The 18,886-nt window shown below is 42.2% G+C and overlaps 1 long non-coding RNA gene across 1 annotated transcript in view; it reads right to left on the bottom strand.

Annotated features, from left to right (window-relative positions):
• Positions 1-17,801, bottom strand: part of LOC108584898 — a 29,686-nt gene extending 11,885 nt beyond the window's left edge. The window contains exons 1-3 of the long non-coding RNA XR_001900479.3: positions 15,885-17,801; positions 13,192-13,495; positions 2,275-2,485 (exon numbers count right to left, since the gene is read on the bottom strand). This is a non-coding gene — a long non-coding RNA (uncharacterized LOC108584898). The remainder of the gene's footprint in view (positions 1-2,274; positions 2,486-13,191; positions 13,496-15,884) is intronic.
• Positions 17,802-18,886: the final 1,085 nt, after the last annotated feature.

Below are 18,886 nucleotides of genomic sequence, written 5' to 3'. Positions count from 1 at the left end.
AGGATGCAGACAGTAACTTCTGGTTGAGTCACCAGTCCCACTCTACGAGATGTCAGCTGCACATACTTAAGAGTTGTTAAATTTATGTTTCCTCCTGAATTGCCATCTTTGTCTAACAAAACCCATGCTATGATAAGCTACTTCCATTTCTCCTTCTTCTAAAAGGTATTACTCAAAATGGATTTCCCCAGAATTTCACAGTTTTCTAGAATCTGTGACCAAAAGTGGGACTATTTTCCATCTCTATACTGGAGGCCTGGCCTGAAATGTAGGCAGGTTTAGGGGTACCTACATGGGGTGTCATCAGGGCTTTGGGGTTCCTGCCTCACTCCAGGGCCTTAACACCTGCTTCCTGAGGTCTAAGAGTCCGGAATTCCCCATGGAACAATCTCAATTAGAGATGCCTTCAGAATGTAATTCTGCCTGGGAGAGGTGACACATGGATAAATCCACAGTAAGAAACAAATAGGTGAGAGCCGATTCTAATTCTGCAGAGAGAAAGGGTGAAGTGAGAAAAGGTGGACAGAGGCTGCCTGATCCTGGGAGAAGCAGCCCACGAATGGGGAGTGAGGAGGAGGGATTCTGAAGGAGGAGACTGAAAGTATAGGACCTGCCCCCACAGCTCAGCCTGGCCAGCCATGGGATAATCCTGCCTGGGGCTTCCACTAGCCACATGACCTCAGGCAATGCCTTAACTTCTCAGTATCCTCATCTGGAAGTGGAGACAATCATACCTACATCACAGGGTGTTGTATTCCTAAAATCCCTCAAATCTATGGAGTGCGCAACACAATGCATGAGGTTTGCTATCAGTGGACAGAAATTTAATCCCTAAGGATGTCAGGTAAATATTTGTTGAATGTTAGTGAATGGAGGAATGAATAATCAGCCCTCCCTCCATTCAGTCAACCAATCAGTAACCTCTTATCTCACATCTGCTTTGAAAACCACCACATTCAACATTCATTCAAGAGATTATTTATTAAATGCATACTATGTGCCTGGAAGTCAGAACCCGCTCCGTAATTTTCCAGGTCCAGCATAAAATGAAAGAGGAGGGTCTTGTCCAAAATTTACTAAGGATTTCAAAATAGAGACAGCAGCACATGCAGCTGGCCACACCATCAGCATTTTAGGAGCCAAGGACACAACGGTGACAAAATAAACAAGCACTCTTACCCTTGTGGAGTTTACATTCTAGCAAGAAGAGATAGACAATAAACCAAATTGTTTTGTTTATGCAAGACGTATAAACAAATATATTAAATATATATATATAGAATGTTAGAGAGTGATTAGTCCTGGGGGGGGGGCGGAAATGGATGAGGAAAATGGGCGAGGGAGTGGAGTAGGGGTGTTATTTGATTTTAATGAGGATGGTCAGAAAGACTCAACTGAGAAGGGGAATCTGAGTGAGAACCGAAAGAGACAAGGGATGAGCTGAGCAGGTATCTGGGGAAAAGGCTTCCCAACAAAGGGAACAGCAAGTGCAAAGGCTCTGCCAGGAGCATGCTCGGTGTGTCCAAGGAAGAGCACGGGGCTTGGAGCAGCACCAGATGAAGTCAAAGAGGTAGAAGGTCTGAAGGACTCCATCCAAGGCTCCTGCGATTGTGCAAGTGACACACAGGGTGGCCTGACACAGAGTGAGACAGAGAGGTGGTGAGAAGTGAGGAGATTCTGGATGTCTTTGGAAGGCAGGGTCAAAGGATTTGCCAACACACTGAATATGGCGTGTGAGCAATAGAGAGGGGTCAAGAAAGCTCCAAAGTTGGGGGACTGAATAAAGCCCAAAGAAGAATAAAGCTGCCATTGCTGAGAGGATGAGGTGGTGGGGAGGAGCAGCTTTGGGGGCATCACAGAAGCTCGGTTTGGGACACTCATCTTAGCGGTTCAAATAGAGGTACCGAGTAGACAGAGATAGGAATTTCGTTGTTGGGGATGGGGACGTTCAAGCCGGAGGTACAAACGTGGGTGTCATCAACAGCAATGCAGGACATAAAAGGTGTCAACCTAAATAATGACAGAGAGAGACAGGATCTCCACAAAAAGAGCTTATTTGGGAATTGCAGAGGATTGCAACCTGGGAAACATGTGCTGGGATGAATCATAGGCATATCTAAAGAGATTGGGGCTAAAGAAAACTTTTACAGATCAAAAAACGGAGAATTCCACATAAGCTATTTGGAAACAAAGACCATTGATTACAGGAGTTGGCGACGTCGCATTGGTAGAGGCTGCCATTGCTGGGCAAGTGTCCTTAAGCCAATGACTTACCTCGAATCTTGCGTACGTGAGGAGTTCCTGGCATAGTCCCTATCATAGGCATATGTGCAGGGATTTCTGGTGAGAAGTCCTGTTACAGGCATGTGGGTAGGCTCGCTCTTCATGGTCTCCGCCTCCATTTTGTTAGGGTTTGACGGAAGTCACTCCATTCTGATATTGATAACCCCCACAAAGGAAAGGACTCCCAGGAGCTCCAGTTCACCTGGAGAGATGAGCAGGCAGTCACAGATGAGTGCAGGCAAAGAGCTGAAAGAGGGCATCAGAAAATGGACTCCGAATGTAGGGAGTGATATGAGCCAGACATGGAGGAATGGAGCCAGACTGACCAAGAAGAAGCCACAGAAAGACCTGAGCCTGAGCAGCGACCCCAGGGCATCTCGCGGAATTTGCCCGTCCATTCTACCTGCAGAATAACTACCAAATCAACCTGTTTCTCTCCAACTCCACTCCCAGCAGCCCAGGTTCTTCTGCTGTTGCTGAGATGACCACAGGTGGGCTCCCTTCTGCTCTCACTCCCTCCTGAGGCGTCCTCGTCACAGGAGCACCTGTTCTTAGAATGTAAATCATATCTAATCACTCCCTTGTTTAAAACCCACCCTTGGCTTCCACAGGTTTTGCATTTCAGCTAAGGAAAATCACGTGAAAACTTTTCAAGAAGTGGGGCTCCAACAGGCTGTTGAAAATCCACCGGAGGGCAACAATAAGCCTCGTTACTCCAGGCAAAAGGAATCATGGAAATCAGTGTCTCTCAAGCTTCTTTTGGCCAAAACCCACAATAATAAATATGTTTTATACCCACACGCTGTAACAATCATTACCCTAACTATACAAATTCACTTTTTAAAAATGCTATTCTGTTGTACATCATTTCATTACAATTTTTTGTAATGCTGGCCACAATAAACTCCATTGATTTCACCAGCCATTAATGTGTTGCAATCTGTGTTGTGTTGGTAGTAAAAGGCAAGGAATTAGGATGACCTGTAGTGGAATCAGTGACTTAGCCAGGTGAATCAGTCTAGCTAATAACAGCTCATATTCATTTGAACAAGTCCTATGTGCCAAGCATTTTGCCATTACTTAGGTACAATATTACATTTATTCCTCAAAATAAACCCTTAGTGTTAGGCAATGTTATACTTATTTTACAGTTGAAGTCTTCTGAGGTTTAAGAAAATTAAAGTCCTTTGGACATGATCACCAGGTAAGAAGTAGAACTTGAGTTAAGCAGTCTGATTCCAGATCCTCAGCTCTGGTCCCACACCAGGGACTAGAGGGGAAAAAGATGAGACATCAGTCTGGAACCGGGCATCTAAAGATCTTATATACCCATCTAAAGGGCATTGATTCTTTTTATTTTTAGTTGATATGCAATAATTGTACATGTTTATGGGACACAGAGTGATATTTGGATACATGTGTACAATGTATAATGATCAAATCAGGGTAATTAGCATATCCATCACCTTGAACATTTATCATTTTTTTGTGTTGTGAACAATCAAAATCCTCTCTTTTAGGCTGAGCACAGTGGCTCATGCCTATAATTCTAGCACTTTGGGAGGCCGAGGTGGGTGGATCACGAGGTCAGGAGATCAAGACCATCCTGGCCAGCATGGTGAAACCCAATCTCTATTACAATACAAAAAATTAGCCAGGCGTGGTGATGCATGCCGGTAGTCTCAGCTACTCAGGAGGCTGAGGCAGGGGAATTGCTTGAACCCGGGAGGTGGAGATTGCAGTGAGTCAAGATCATGCCACTGCACTCCAGCCTGGGCAATAAAGCGAGACACTGTCTTAAAACATGTATATAATAATAATCGCTACAGAGCTGCAAAGGCACAAGAGGCTGAGGCACAAGAATTGCTTAAACTCAGGAGGCAGAAGTTGCAGTAAGCTGAGATCACTCCCCTTCACTCCAGCCTGGGTGACAGGGTAAGACTCTGTCTCAAAAAAAAAAAAAAAAAAAATTCTCTCTTCCAGCTTTTTGAACATGTACATTTAATTATTGTTAACTACATTCACCCTAAAGTGCTATAGAACACTAGAATTATCCCTCCCATCTTGCCGTAACTTGTATCCATTAGCCAATCTTTCCTTTCCTCCTCTAGAGGACTAGAATATTTATGTAAGAAATCATCCAATCACCTTTTATTATTATTATGAATATTTCAAACATAGCAAGTAACAGAATTAACTCACAGGTATCTACCACTTGATTCTATCATTTCATCATATTTGCTTTATATTGTTTCCTTTTTTAACCTATGTCATATTTAAATTAGCTTTCTGTAGACAGTTTATATTTGAGTCTTTTTTGTCCAATCTGACTATCTCTTTTTTTAGCAGTATGTTTAGATCATTTACATTTAATGTAATTATTGGTATGGTTGAATTTATATCTATTATTTTATTATGTGGTTTCTGTTTGTCCTCTATGTGTTTTGGTTCTGTTTCATTGTTCCTACCTTCTTTTGAATTACTTAAAGTTTTTAGTATTTCATTTTAATGTATCTATTGGCTCTTTTGGCAATATCTCTTTGTGTATGTGTGTGTGTAGTGACTGTTCTAGATATTGCAATATGCATTCCTAGTCTTTTACAGTCTACTTCAAGTTACTATTTTACCAATTCAAAGTAAAATGTAGGAGCCTGACAAACATATACATACTTTTACCCTCCCCCTTTATGTTATAGCTGTTATGTTTATATCTATATACATTGAGAACCTCACCAACGTTACGATTTTTGCCTTCAACAGCTGTAAATATTTAAAGAATTTAAATGGATAAAAATAGGGTATTTTATTTAGCCCAATATTTACCATTTCTGTTGCTCTTCCTTCATTCCTGAGGGTATCATTTACCTTCAGCCTGTAAGTCTCTCTTTGGTATTTATTTTAGAGCAGGTTTAATATCAAAGAATTCTCTCACTTTTTCTTAATCTGAGAATGTCTTTATTTTACCATCATTCCGGAAGGATATTTTTTTCTGAATATAGCATTCTGGGTTAAAAGCTCCTTTCTTTAAGCACTTTAAAAATGTTATTCTACTGTCTTCTGGCCTCCATGGTTTTTGGTGAGAAATACTCAGTCATATGAATCATTGTTCCCCTATATATAATGTGTTACTTATTTCTGGCTGCTTTCAAGATTTTTCCATTATACCTGGTTTTCAACAGTGTGTGATGCATCTGGACATGATTTCCTTTTAGTTTATTCCATTTGAGACTTGCCGAGCTTCTTACATCTACAAATTTATGTTTTGCCCAAATGTAAGACATTTTCAGCCGTTAATTCTTCAAATATATATTTTTTCCTAATCCAATCTCCTTTCTCTTTCCTTTTGGTGCTACAAGAACAAGAATGTCAGACCTTTTGGTGTTATATCACAGGCCACTGAGAGTCTATTAATTTTTTTCAATCATTTTTTCTCTCTGTCCTTTAGACCAGATAATTTTTATAGATACATCTTCAAGTTCACTGACTCCTCTGCCATCTCCATTCGCTATTAAGCCCATTCAATGAATTTTGTTTTCAGATATTATAATTTTCACTTTCAAAAGTTGTATTGTATTTTTATAATAGTTTCTATTTCTTTGCCAAACACTTTTTTCTTTCCATCTTAAGGTGTTTACCTTTACCTCGTGGACTTGGTTACAACAGCTAAAGTATTTGTCTGATAACTTCAGCATCTGGGCCATCTCAGGAGTAACATAATCTATTGCCTTTTCCTTTGAAAAATAATCACATTTTCCTGGTTCTTTATGTGTCAAGTAAGTTTGGATTGTATCTCGTACATTTCTAATATTACTCCGTGAAATTCTAGATTCTCCTTGTAAAACTTCTAGAGAATGTTGGTTTCGTTTTGTTTAGCAGGCCATCAACCCTGCTGTGTTGAGATCACAGGTTCTGTCTTGCCTTCTGTTTGCAGGGTTCTAGTGTCAGGTCAGTTGTGAAAACCTTTGCAGTAGTGCTTATAGGTCTGTCCTGGGTCTATGCAACTTCAGGCTGAACCCAAGATTTGTGTTGGTCCATACACAGAGCTAAGGAATCCCTCTTTTCCAGCATTTCCCCTACTCCAGGAGCCCCCAGTCCCTGGGCCATGGACTGGTACAGGTCCATGGCCTGTTAGGAACCAGGCAGCACAGCAGAAGGTGAGCTGTGGGCAAGCAAGCAAAGCTTCGTCTGTATTTACAGCCACTCCCCATCGCTCGCGTTACTGCCTGATCCCCGCCACCTGTCAGATCAGCAGAGCCATCAGATTCTTATAGGGGCACAAACCCTGTTGTGAACTGCGTATGTGAGGGATCTAGGTTGTGTGCTCCTTATGATAATCTAATGCCTGATGATCTGTCACTGTCCCCCGTCACCCCCAGATGGAACCGTCTAGTTACAGGAAAACAAGCTCAGCACTCCCACTGATTCTACCTTATGGTGAGTTGCATAATTATTTCATTATATGTTACAATGTAATAACAATAGAAATAAAAGGGCACAATAAATGTAATGCACTTGAATCATCCTGAAACATCCCCCTACCCAGGTTCATGGACAAATTGTCTTCCATGAAACTGGTCCCTGGTGCCAAAAAGGTTGGGGACTGCTGCCCTGTTATCTAGTTCCCAGGGATCCATTTTCTCAGTCCTCTGGCCAGAAATACAGGGTTTTTCTCAGGATTTTAGGTCCACAACTAGGCTGCCCTCAGATCAAAGTTGGGAAATAGAAGGGGGGAAATGAGAAATTCAGTTCTGAACGGTTCATTCTTCAAGTTTTGACTCCTTTCCTCAGACTGCATGCTATGACTTTTCCAAGTCTTAAGAATTTTCTGCTTTTAAAAGTTTTAGTTATAATCAGTGGGAGAGAGAGAGAGAATTAGAGGTTCGACCCCTTCTGGATCAGGACAGGAAGCTGATCTTTTATGTAAGGTTGTTTTAAGCACTACAGATACCATTGAGGCCCCTAATATGTCCCTCCCCCATCCCCTTTTCCTCCTTCCAACTACAGCCTGAATTTAGGGTCTGTTGCTCCCATGTATTTTATGTTTTTTAAGAAGATAATATCCATGAATATGGCATAGTATCATTTTATAAGTTTTTAAGCTTTACATAAATAACTTCATGATATAAATATCTACAGCACAATCAAAATCTGTATATTTTCTGTATCTGCTTAGAAAAAATGTATATTCTCTAACTTTTTTGGCAGGTGGAGGCTGTTGTTGTTTGAGACGAAGTCTCGCTCCGTTGCCCAGGCTGGAGTACAGTGGCACAGTCTCGGCTCACTGCAACCTCCACCTCCCAGGTTCAAGCTATTCTCATGCCTCAGCCTCCTGAGTAGCTGAGATTACAGGTGCCCACCACCACGCCCAGCTAATTTTTGTATTTTTAGTAGAGCTGGAGTTTCGCCATGTTGGCCAGGCTGGTCTGGAACTCCTGACCTCAAGTGACCTGCCTGCCTTGGCCTCCCAAAGTGCTGGAATTACAGACGTGAGCCACTGCAGTTGGCCTATTGTCTGATTGTTGAGTGTAAAATTACACATACAATTATTGTTCAAGCTTCTTACATTGTTCATATGTTCCATAATCATACTAATTTTCTGTCTTCTTGGTTTATCAATTATTATGAGAGGTATGTTAAAACCTCTCACTACAAGTATGGATTTGTCTATTTTTCCTTCTAATTTTGTAAATTTTTGCTACCTATGTTTTAAGGTGATCTTGCTAGGTACAATGGAGGTGAATGTGTCTTAATGAACTGTTCCTTTTACCATATGTAGTGACTATTTTTCTCTTTAAAGTACTTTTATACATGTATAAAAAAGTCCATTTTGTCTGTTACTACTATAGCTGAACTAGCTTTCTTTTGATTAGTATACCCCTGGTGTGTATTTTCGAACTTTCTGCATCACTCGTATAAACAAGAGGCATACTAGAATACTAGATTGCATGTGCGTGTGTGTGTGTATGTGTGTGTGTGTGTGTTTAACCTACTGTAACAATCTCTGTCTTTTTTTTTTTGAGACGGGGTCTCACTGTGGTGTGCAGGCTGACTTCAAGCTCCTAGACTCAAGCAGTCCTCCCACACCATCCTCCCAAGTAGCTGGGACTTCAGGCCATGAGCCACCATGCCTAGCTTCTGTCTTTTAACTGAATAATTTATTCTATTTGTATGGATTATGATTACTCATATGTTTAGGTTTATTGCCATTGCTTTATTTTATACTTCCTACTTACTCTGTCTTTTCTTTGTTTCTTTTCTCTTTCTCTTGTCTTTTCTTTGTTTCTTTTCTCTTTCTCTTGGATTGTTTGAGTTTTACTGATTCCCCCTTTATCCTCTAAACTATACATATACAATTTTTTAAATTCCCACTCAAGAGTAATCAGTCTTACTAATTTTTAAGATTTAAGTCTTAAATCAATTATAAAAAATGTTCGCTTTGACTGCTGCCCTTCTTCCCCATTATCTATCTTTCTTTTTTTTTTTTTTTTTTTTTTTTTTGAGACGGAGTCTCATCTGTTGTCCAGGCTGAAGTGCAATGGCACGATCTCAATTCACTGCAGCCTCCACCTCCCAGGTTCAAGCGATTCTCCTGTCTCAGCCTCCTGAGTAGCTGGGATTATAGGCTCCCACCACCACGCTCAGCTAATTTTTGTATTTTTTTTTTTTAAGTAGAGGTGGGGTTTCACCATGTTGCCCAGGCTGACCTTGAACACTTGACCTCAAGTGATCCACCTGCCTTGGCCTCCCAAAGTGCTGGGATTACAGGCATAAGTCACCATGGTTGGCCCCATTATCTATCTTCTTACCTTCTGGAAATCCCATTATATGTATATTAGAATTTCTCATTCTGTCCTACTTGTCTCTTAATCTCTCTTTCATATTTTCCAACTCTTAATCTCTCTAAACTGCTTTCCATGAAATTTCCTCTACTGTATCTTCCAATTCCCTAATTCTCCTTCAGCTGTCTCTAATCTGTCCATTGAGTTTTTAGTTTTAATGACCATATACTTTTCATCTTTATTAATATTATTAGATTATTTTTCAAATCTGCCTCCTCCTTTTAATAGTCTTATTCTCTTTATCAATTTTCAATTCCTTTTTAAGTCTTTAATCATTTTAAATATACTTATTTTATAGTATATTTGATAGTTCTATTGTCTTAAGTTCTTGAAATATAATCCATCGGTTGCTTGGTCTGCTGACTCTTGCTCATGATAAATTGATTCCTCATATGTTTTGTAATTGGATTGTGAACTTATATTTAGTAGGACTCTGTTAGTAGCAATCTTGAACTGCCTGGATTGAGGGAATGTTCCTCTAGAGAAGATTTTTTTACTGCTTCTGACAGACATTGCAGGGATACCACTTGTATATTAATGTATAATATAGAAGTGATAACACTTCTATATTAATGTTTTATCTTAAGAATTCCCAAACCAAATGGGTTATATGCATTTTAACCTTGAACCTACATGAAGAATTTACAGTATGTTATGTACTGAATGTTTATGTCCCTCTAAAATTCACATGTTGAAGCCCTAATCCCCAATATATTGTATTTGAAAATGGGGCTTTGGGGAAGTAATTAAGGTTACATGAGGCCATGAAGGTGGGCCTTTCATGATGGGATTAATGCCCTTATAAAAGAGACACCAAGGAGCTTGCTCACTTGCTATCTCTCCTGACATCCCCACAAAGAAGATATCATGTGAACACATAGCAAGATGGTGGCCACCTAGAAGAATAACCCTCTTCTACACCAGGAAAAATGCTCACTAGGAACCAAATTGGCTGGTACCTTGATTTTGAACTTCCCAACCACCAGAACTGTGAGAAACAAATTTCTGTTATTTAAGCTACCTAGTCTATGTTATTTTGTTATGGCAGCCTGAACAGACTAATATATAGTAGCATCCAAAAAAATCACAAACCTAGATATTAACACAATGGAAGTTGTGTAAAAGCTCTACCATTCAATATTGGAAGATACAATATAATAAATATATAAACTCTCTACAGTCTGGCATATCTAGAGTTTCTGTGTAATTCTAATAAAAATCCCAGCGGGTTTATTGTGAATGTGCATGGAAATTGACAAGCTGATTCTAAATTTTATATGAAAATGTTAAGGGGCAAAAAGAACCAAGACAATCTTGAAGGAGAACAAAGTTGGAAGACTTTCCCTATTTGATATCAAGACTCATTATAAAATGAAGTAATAGTATACAATAAGATAATGTCACAAGGATAAACAAATAGACCAGTGGAACAGAATCCAGGATCCAGAAACTGACCTATAGATATATGGTCACTTGATTTACAGCAAGGGTGACAATGTAACACAATAAGAGAAATAATATTATTTTCAATAAATAGCATGGGGTCAGTTGGCTATCTAGATGTAAAAAAATTAATATCAACCTCTATATTTTTAAAAAACTATTTATACAAAAAAAAGAATTCAAGATGGATTGTAGTTCTAAATTTGAAAAATATAAAAATAAAGCTTCTAAAAAAATCACAGGAAAATATATGATTTTGGACAAAGCAAATATTTCTTAAGCAGGTCACACAGAGTAATAACTATAAGGAAAAAAGAGATTTGAACTTTAATAAAATCAAGGACATCTGCTTATCAAAACATCATTAAGAGAATGAAGCCAGGTGTGGTGGCTTATGCCTATAATCCAAGCACTTTGGGAGGCCAAGGTGGCTGGATCACCTGAGGTGAGGAGTTTGAGACCAGTCTGGCCAACGTGGTGAAACCCGATCTCTATTAAAAATACAAAAAATTAGCCAGGCATGGTGGTGGGCACTGGAAATCCCAGCTATTCAGGAGGCTGAAGCAGGAGAATCTCTTGAACCCAGGAGACAGAGGTTGCAGTGAGCCGAGATCTCGCCATTGCACTCCAGCCTGGGCAACAGAGTGAGACTCCGTCTCAAAAAAGGAAGGAAAAAGAAAAGCGTGAAAAGGCAAGCTAAAGAATAGGCGAAGATATTTGCAATATATTTATGGTCACAAGGATTTATATTTCAAATACAAATCTATAAATCAAGTATCAACTATAAATTAGTAAGAAAAGTACAGATGACCCATTAGAAAAAATGAGCAAAATACTTGAATAGACACTTCATAAAAGCAGGTATCAAATTGCCACAATAATTATGAGAAAGTACGCTCTCATTCATCATCCTAGAAATGCAAATCCAAGGCCCAGTGCAGTGGCTCACGTCTGTAATCCCAGCACTTTGGGAGGCCGAGGTGGGCAGATCACAGTCTCGATTAAGAGATGGAGATCATCCTGGCCAACATGGTGAAACCCCATCTCTACTAAAAATACAAAAATTAGCTGGGTGTGGTAGCACACACCTGTAGTCCCAGCTACTCGGGAGGCTGAGGCAGGAGAACCACTTGAACCTGGGAGGCAGAGGTTGCGGTGAACTAAGATCGTGCCACTGCACTCCAGCCTGCCAACAGAGTGAGACTCCATCTCAAGAAAAAAGAAAGAAAGAAAGAAAGAAAGAAAGAAAGAAAGAAAAGAAGAAGAAAGAAAGAAAGAAAGAAAGAAAGAAAGAAAGAAATGCAAATCCAACGAGAGTCATTAAAATAAGCCTGAGGAAAAGACAATACAAATTGTTGGGGAGGATGTGGAGCAATTAGAATGCTCCTACACTGTTGTCATTGCTGTTGGACTTTTTTTTTCTTTTTTCTTTTTTTTGATACAGGGTCTCGCTTTGTTGCCTGGGCTGGAATGCACTGGTGTGATCACAGCTCACTGCAGCCTCCATTTCCTGGACTCAAGTGATCCTTCTATCACAGCTTCCTGAGTAGTTGAAACTACAGGTGCACACCACCATGCCCAGCTAATATTTTAATTTTTTGTAGAGATGGAGTCTCACTATATTGCCCAGGCTGGTCTCAAACTCCTGGCCTCAAGCAATCCTCCTGCCTTGGCTTCCCAAAGTGTTGGAATTACAGGCATGAGCCACAGTGCCTGGCCCATATGCTGTTATTTAAAATGAACAACCACTCTGAAAATCTGTTTAGCAGTATTCTCCAAATCTGAGTTTATACATACCTAAATTCAATAATTTGTATCTTAAATATTTGTCCAACATAAATATCTTATGTTCAACAAAAACTCACATACCAGAATGTTCTAAGCAGCACTTTTCACCAACATCCAAAAACTGAGAATCACACAAATGTCCTGGACGAACTTTCAAACCCAAGTGCCCTGGTTCCCAAAACCAGCGTGTACACCCCCATCCCCAGGGAATACACCACATCAGTCATGCACTTGAAGCTCTGACTTCCAGTTTCCTCTTCATTTGGCCCCTACAGATTTGCTTTACTTTCTTATGAGCTCAGTTTTGCATGAAAGAGGCTGCATGTGACTGTCCATTCAGAATGTCAGGAGGTTTTGCAGCAGAAGTATTACGAGGTTACATAGTTCCTGATATACCTCATCATCTTTCCATGGCCCCGTCTAGCTGTGAAGATTCTTCCTGGCCCTGGTTTTGCAGACTAAAGATACTATTTTGTTGTAAAGTGGAGAGAGCAGAGAGGAAAAGAGGAGATACTTTTACTTAACACCCAAGGATCGGGGGAGCATGGTTGGGGTAGTGTCTCTCCCCTAGTTCATCTGCTGAGAGGCTGCAGTGAACCCTGTCCACATCCCACTGGAGAACCAAAGCCCTGCCTGGCTGGAAATCAACACCCTGGCTGTCCTAAGGGCTCATCTCTGGTTCGATGAGGTTGACAACTATTTCTGGAGCCTCCCATCACTCAGCTGAGCAGCTGTCCCCCTCCCTCAGTTCTCTGGGTGGCTCTGGGCAGGGCTGGAATCCAGCTGCCAGGCACCCCTGACTGTGCTGAAAGGGTTGAGCCTGGAGAGTCCCTCTCACCTTTTGCTTTGCCCTTGGATCCTGTATGGATGCCCTTGAAGGTCACACCTCTCTTTGATAGAGAACCCAGTTTAATCACCAGGTGCTGCTTGGACTTCTTGTGTCCTAATTTTCAAATATCCCACAAGGCCCCAAGCCACATGTTAACAGGCAGGGAAAACAGTAGCTCCTCTTGAGTGCTGCTCATGGCCCCAGAGGCCAGGATGCCCAGTTTTCTGCTGACCACTTCTTTGTGGTTGAGTAAAAAGGCTTTCACATTTCGGGATAGAACTGAGGTTCCTTAGGATCTACTGTCATCTTCAACCTGTGAGTAAAGAACAAGGGCTGGTGAACAGAGAGACGCTCAGGTCATAATAACTAAAAGAGATAACAGTGATGAAGTGTCCTACATGCCAGGCACGGTACACAGGGCTTTACATGGTTAGCTCATTTAATTCTCAAAACAACCTGAAAGATGGAGATATAGACAGACATACATATGTATATTTGTGTATATATACACATATATTATAAATAAATATATATTATAAATAATGTATAATTATATATTATATATAACCCCATTTGTGATTATTATAATCTCATATAATTATATATACACATTTATTATAAATAAATACATAATTATATGTTATATATATATTTTTTAATATATATATATAAAAAATTCCCATTTTTTTGATGAGCAACTGAGTCTGCAAGAGGTATGTGACTTGCTCCAAGTGACACAGTTAAGTGACAAAGCCAGGATCGAGCCCCGAAAATCTGGCTCACATCCTTGACCATGGTTCTAGATGTGATCTTCTGTCACTGATCCCAGACTCTACGTCACCTCTAGTGCATGCCAGGCACTGCCCCTGGCAGACCCTTTCCACCCTTCCTGCCTTGCTGTCTCAGTGGACCCTGCAGTGGGTGTGTCAGCGGGACAGGTTCACAGAACGCCTCCTTGGCAGGATCTCAAAGAGCCCCTCCTCATTTCCCTCTTCCACCAACGTGTCCCTCTCCCTGCCCTTGTAGCTGGAGTCTCCTGTGTGCCTGGGCCTTTCTGTCTCCTTCCTATTTACTTTGCCTGGCAACTACTATAACTATTCTTACCTGGCTCTGACCCACACAAACCTAGACCAATCCCCCTATTACCCTCTCCGCCTCCTAAAGAGTAGAGTGCCCAGCTGGACCATAACCCAGCTGCCTCGGGCCAGGGTCGAGGGGCATCCACTTGGCTCTTCCTTCACTGGGAACGCCAGACCAGGAATGGCCCCCCTTTCCTTAAGGAGGAATGGTTTCTCTGAGCAGAAATGGTACGTGTTCCGCAGGCACTAACCATCTTCAGTGGTTGTGGTTTAAAACTCAGAATAAGAAAGCCACCTTCAAAGAAGGCATGCCACACATTTCCTGTTTAGGAGCTCAGGCTAGACTAGATGAGTGGCTCACACCTGTAGTCCCAACACTGGGAAGCTGAGGCGAGTGGACGGCCTTCAGCCCAGGAGTTTGAAACCAGCCTGGGTAACACAGTAAAACCCCATTTCTACCAAAAAAAAAAAAATTAGCTGGGTGTGGTGGCACTCACCTGACTCACCTGTACTCCCAACTACTCAGGAAGCTGAGGTGGGAGGATCACTTGAGTCCAGGAGACTGAGGCTGCAGTGAGCCATGATCATACTACTGCACTATGGCCTGGGCAACAGAGTGAGACTGTGTCTCAAAAAAAAAAAAAAAAAAAAAAAAAGAGCTCGGCCTTAATCGGGCATCAGATTTAGTTCTTGCTTAATGGCCCAGAGCAGCATAAAGCATGAAGCATGACAGAGATGTCAAAAGCAGGCCTGGCAGAGTCATCCTCCCGGGCGCCTATGGGACATCCTTCACCCTGGCCAGGCCTCAAATTCAGTTCCAGGTCTTGACCACCACCAAAGCCCTGCAGTCAGCCAAAGGTTCCTGCCAGCCAGTTTTGTTCAGATATCTACTTTTTTTTCCCCCTAAACGACCCCCCAAAAATAAACAGACTGACTCTTCAGTTAAGGAGGGACATCAGTCCACTGCAAGGCCCCGACGCCAAGGGCTAATTTTAGGAAAGGAGGGAAACACATATCACAATATGTAATATGTGTGATATGTGCCCCAGACCAAACACCCCTGGGACAGGAGTGTGAACAGCGCCTAGAACCACCCTACCCTGGAGGTTCACCTCTGTGCGGCCTTTGGCCATCCATCCGGAGCCGCCCTGATTCTCCACAGGGAGAGCGGGGAATTACAGTTCCCGTCCCTGCTGGGCGGAACCAGATAACATCTTAAAGGCCCTTCCTACTGGGAGTCACTCCATCCTGGTAATATCTGCCATTGAATAAACACCATGGCCAGCCATGGAGATGCGCGATCATACTCAGGCACCCCAGCAACCCAGCCAGACTGTTCTTATGAACACCCTTTTCAGAAATGGGGACAGTCACGTGCCAAGATGCCAAAGAGGGGTGGGGGAAGAGAAAGGGTTTGGGTCCAGGTCTGTCTAACTGAAAGGCTGCCTCTGGCACTTCCCCAGCTCACGAAGCCTGCTGCCTCTTGACAGGAAGTCAAAGGCACAGGCAGATGGGGCTCTGGTGGAGCCCTGCCCAGAAAATGGCCACTTCCGGAACAAAACTGCCACAGCAACAGGCCTCATCAACAGCAGCCTCCAACCGTTAACCACAGGGCCGTCTCACCTCTAGAAATCAGCTCCCTCTTGTCCACGCATCCCTACACACAAACACTAACTCCATCACCCAGGAGACCGCGGAACAAAGGCAACGAGAGAGAGGGACAGAATGGGGCATAAATAAGGTGCTGGACGGGCAGACAGGAAAGAAACACTTCAAGGCAGAGCACACCAGGATGTATTAGAAAGGAATATTTGACATGCAGGCTTTTAGATGAAGCCTACACTCCTTATGTGGGGAGTATACACAAATGAGTCTGTATTTTCAAATACGTCACATGCACCGCCTTGTAACCCAAAACAGTATTTGTGCTTCAGGGGCTGCACTGCGCTGTTTTATACACAGAATCACCTGGCACAGCTCCTGTCCCTGAGATGCAAATTACTGTTCTCATGTGGCAGGGAAGGGGTCGAGAGGAGGCGAGGGGGAGGGGAGCAAGTGTGCTCTGCAGGCCACACTCAGGCACTGACATCGCTGGGCATGATAGGCGCCGCCAGCACTGTTGCTTAGCAACCCAATACCCTTCGAGAAAATCCAGCAGCCTCACTGGCTTGCAGAAGCAGGCAGAGCTGGTTCAGCATGGCATTGGGCATGGAAAGATAATCATAGGGGTTTTTTTCCAGTTATTAATAATCATTCTTCCTGATTTCCCATATAGATCACCATACCTGAGGGGACCCAAAGTCACCCACTACACTGGGGCTGGAAAAAGCCCAGGGTTTTTCAATTGCCTCCCAATCGGCTTCGGAGAGTAGTGGAATTTTACTGGCTGGCCCCATGACGCTCCTTCCAGCCCCGGCCCTCACCACAACACAAAGGCAGAGCTCCACGGTGTGACTCACCAGCATACCTTCAGACCGTTGTTTGTCAGCCCATGTCATGAGTCATGGTTTCTTCAGCTTTCTTTTTTCTCAAGACTGAAACACTTGACATTTTAGAATAGGGTTGGGGGGAGGCTTTTCATTTTTTTTTGAGCCACTCTGTGGCTTTGTGTGCAAGTGTAGGGGAATGTGGGAAGAGGTGAGTAATGGATGCAAGAACAGGTAAACATGAGCAAGGTTCTCCATGCTGTCAGCCACCTGGGAAGCCATCAGAGCTCGAGGAAGTTGTCATTTGTGTCGTGGAGGAATGGGAATGCTCCTGGGCTATATATCTTGGGAGAGACAAGGTGCTGGACAGCTTTCCGCCCTCCATCCGTTGCATCCCAGCAGTGTCATGCTCCCTCTATTCCCACACACAAAGAGGTCGGCTTCATTTTGTGCCGCGTGATAACAGCACCACGTAAGGCTTTAAGAAAAATCCTGCAGGAGTTACAAGAAACAAAATACACTGCGATGTAAGATGAGAAAACAGAAGTGGACTTGCCACACGGAAACTGTGCTGGGCCGGAGGGTTGGTTGGTGGGTCCCTGGCTTTGGATTCTGATTCTGACATAAATCAGGTGGGTGATGAGCTTCTGCTTATTTGCATGGCTCAGCACAACTTTCCTCCTCTCCATGAAGCCCTCAACCTCCAAATTTATCCACTTGACAGCACAGTCTTTCCCCTAGAGTGTGAAACCCTCAAAGTCGGCATCATTTTATAAATCTCTTTATGGTATCAACTGAGCGCATATCAAATACATACTAGATGTTCACTCATGCTTCCCGTCTGTATGGAGAGATGGAGAAACGAAAATTAACTAACTAAATCCAATTCACGTTTTGGAATCCTTGTTTGTTCCCATGCTTTACAGGATAGATTCAATATGCCCTGTCAAGTCCCAGGAAAATAGTGAAGACGTAGGAATGGATACAACAGAAAACATTTTGAATGTTACACAATTCGAAATGCCATGATGTTATAAAGCATTCTTAGAAAAGGTAATAGTTGACCGGGCATGGTGGCTCACTCCTATAATCCCAGCACTTTGGGAGGCCGAGGTGGGGGGATCACCTGAGGTCATGAATTCGAGACCAGCCTGGCCAAAAGGGTGAAACTCCATCTCTACTAAAAATACAAAAATTCCCCGGGCGTGGTGGCAGGCACCTGTAATCCCAGCTACACGGGAGGCTGAGGCAGAAGAATTGCTTGAACCTGGGAGGTGGAGGTTGCAGTGAGCTGAGATCGCGCCACTGTACTCCAGCCTAGGTGACAGAGTGAAACTCTGTCTCAAAAAATTTAAAAAGAAAGAAAAGGTAATAACTATCAGAAGCCTCCCCACAGTCAGGGATGAGGACCAATTCTATACATAGGTAAATTAGGGAAGGGGAAAGTTAGAACTAATACAAAATACTTCCCCTGTCAGATTGAGGTAGTGTCTGAAATTTCCACAATATTTGCTTCTTTAGATTAAGATATTGAAGACCCATGTCAAAATATAAATGTTCTCTAGCCACAGCAATGTATTAATCCATTATTAACCTCAAGTGCATTTGCTGAATTTATTAAATCCGCTCCCAGAGTGTAAGAGACCTAGGGATTGAGACTTGAAGCACGTAATTATGTTTTTACTTTTTATTATGGAAATGTCCAAACGTGTACAAAACTTGAAGTAATAGTATAATCAAGCCCTATGTGCTCATCAGCTAGCTTCAACAATTATCATCCTATCACCAACCCTGTCTTATCTACTTCCCCCCAAAACACACACACTGGATTATTTTGAAACAAATCCAAAACTTCACAGCATTTCATTCATACATATTGCAGTATATAACTCTAAAATATAAAGACTGACTTTTTTTTTTTTTGGAGACAGGACTCACTGTATTGTTCAGGCTGGTCTCAAAGTCCTGATCTCAAGCAATCCTCCCATGTAGCTGGAATTACAGTCCTGAGCCACCGCACCAAGCTAAAAACATCAGGACTTTTAAAAAACATAACCACAATACCAGTATCACACCTGAAAAAAAAAAAGTTTCTTTTTTTTTTCTTTATTTTTATTTTTATTTTTTTTTCGAGACAGAGTCTCGCTCTGTTGCCCAGGCTAGAGTGCAATGGCACGATCTTGGCTCACTGCAACCTCC

The sequence above is a fragment of the Papio anubis genome, chromosome 4, assembly GCF_008728515.1.
Source record: "Papio anubis isolate 15944 chromosome 4, Panubis1.0, whole genome shotgun sequence".
In the NCBI taxonomy this organism is placed as follows: domain Eukaryota; kingdom Metazoa; phylum Chordata; class Mammalia; order Primates; family Cercopithecidae; genus Papio; species Papio anubis.
The sequence above is the reverse complement of the archived record's forward strand: the minus strand, read 5'-3'. Positions and strand labels throughout refer to the sequence as shown.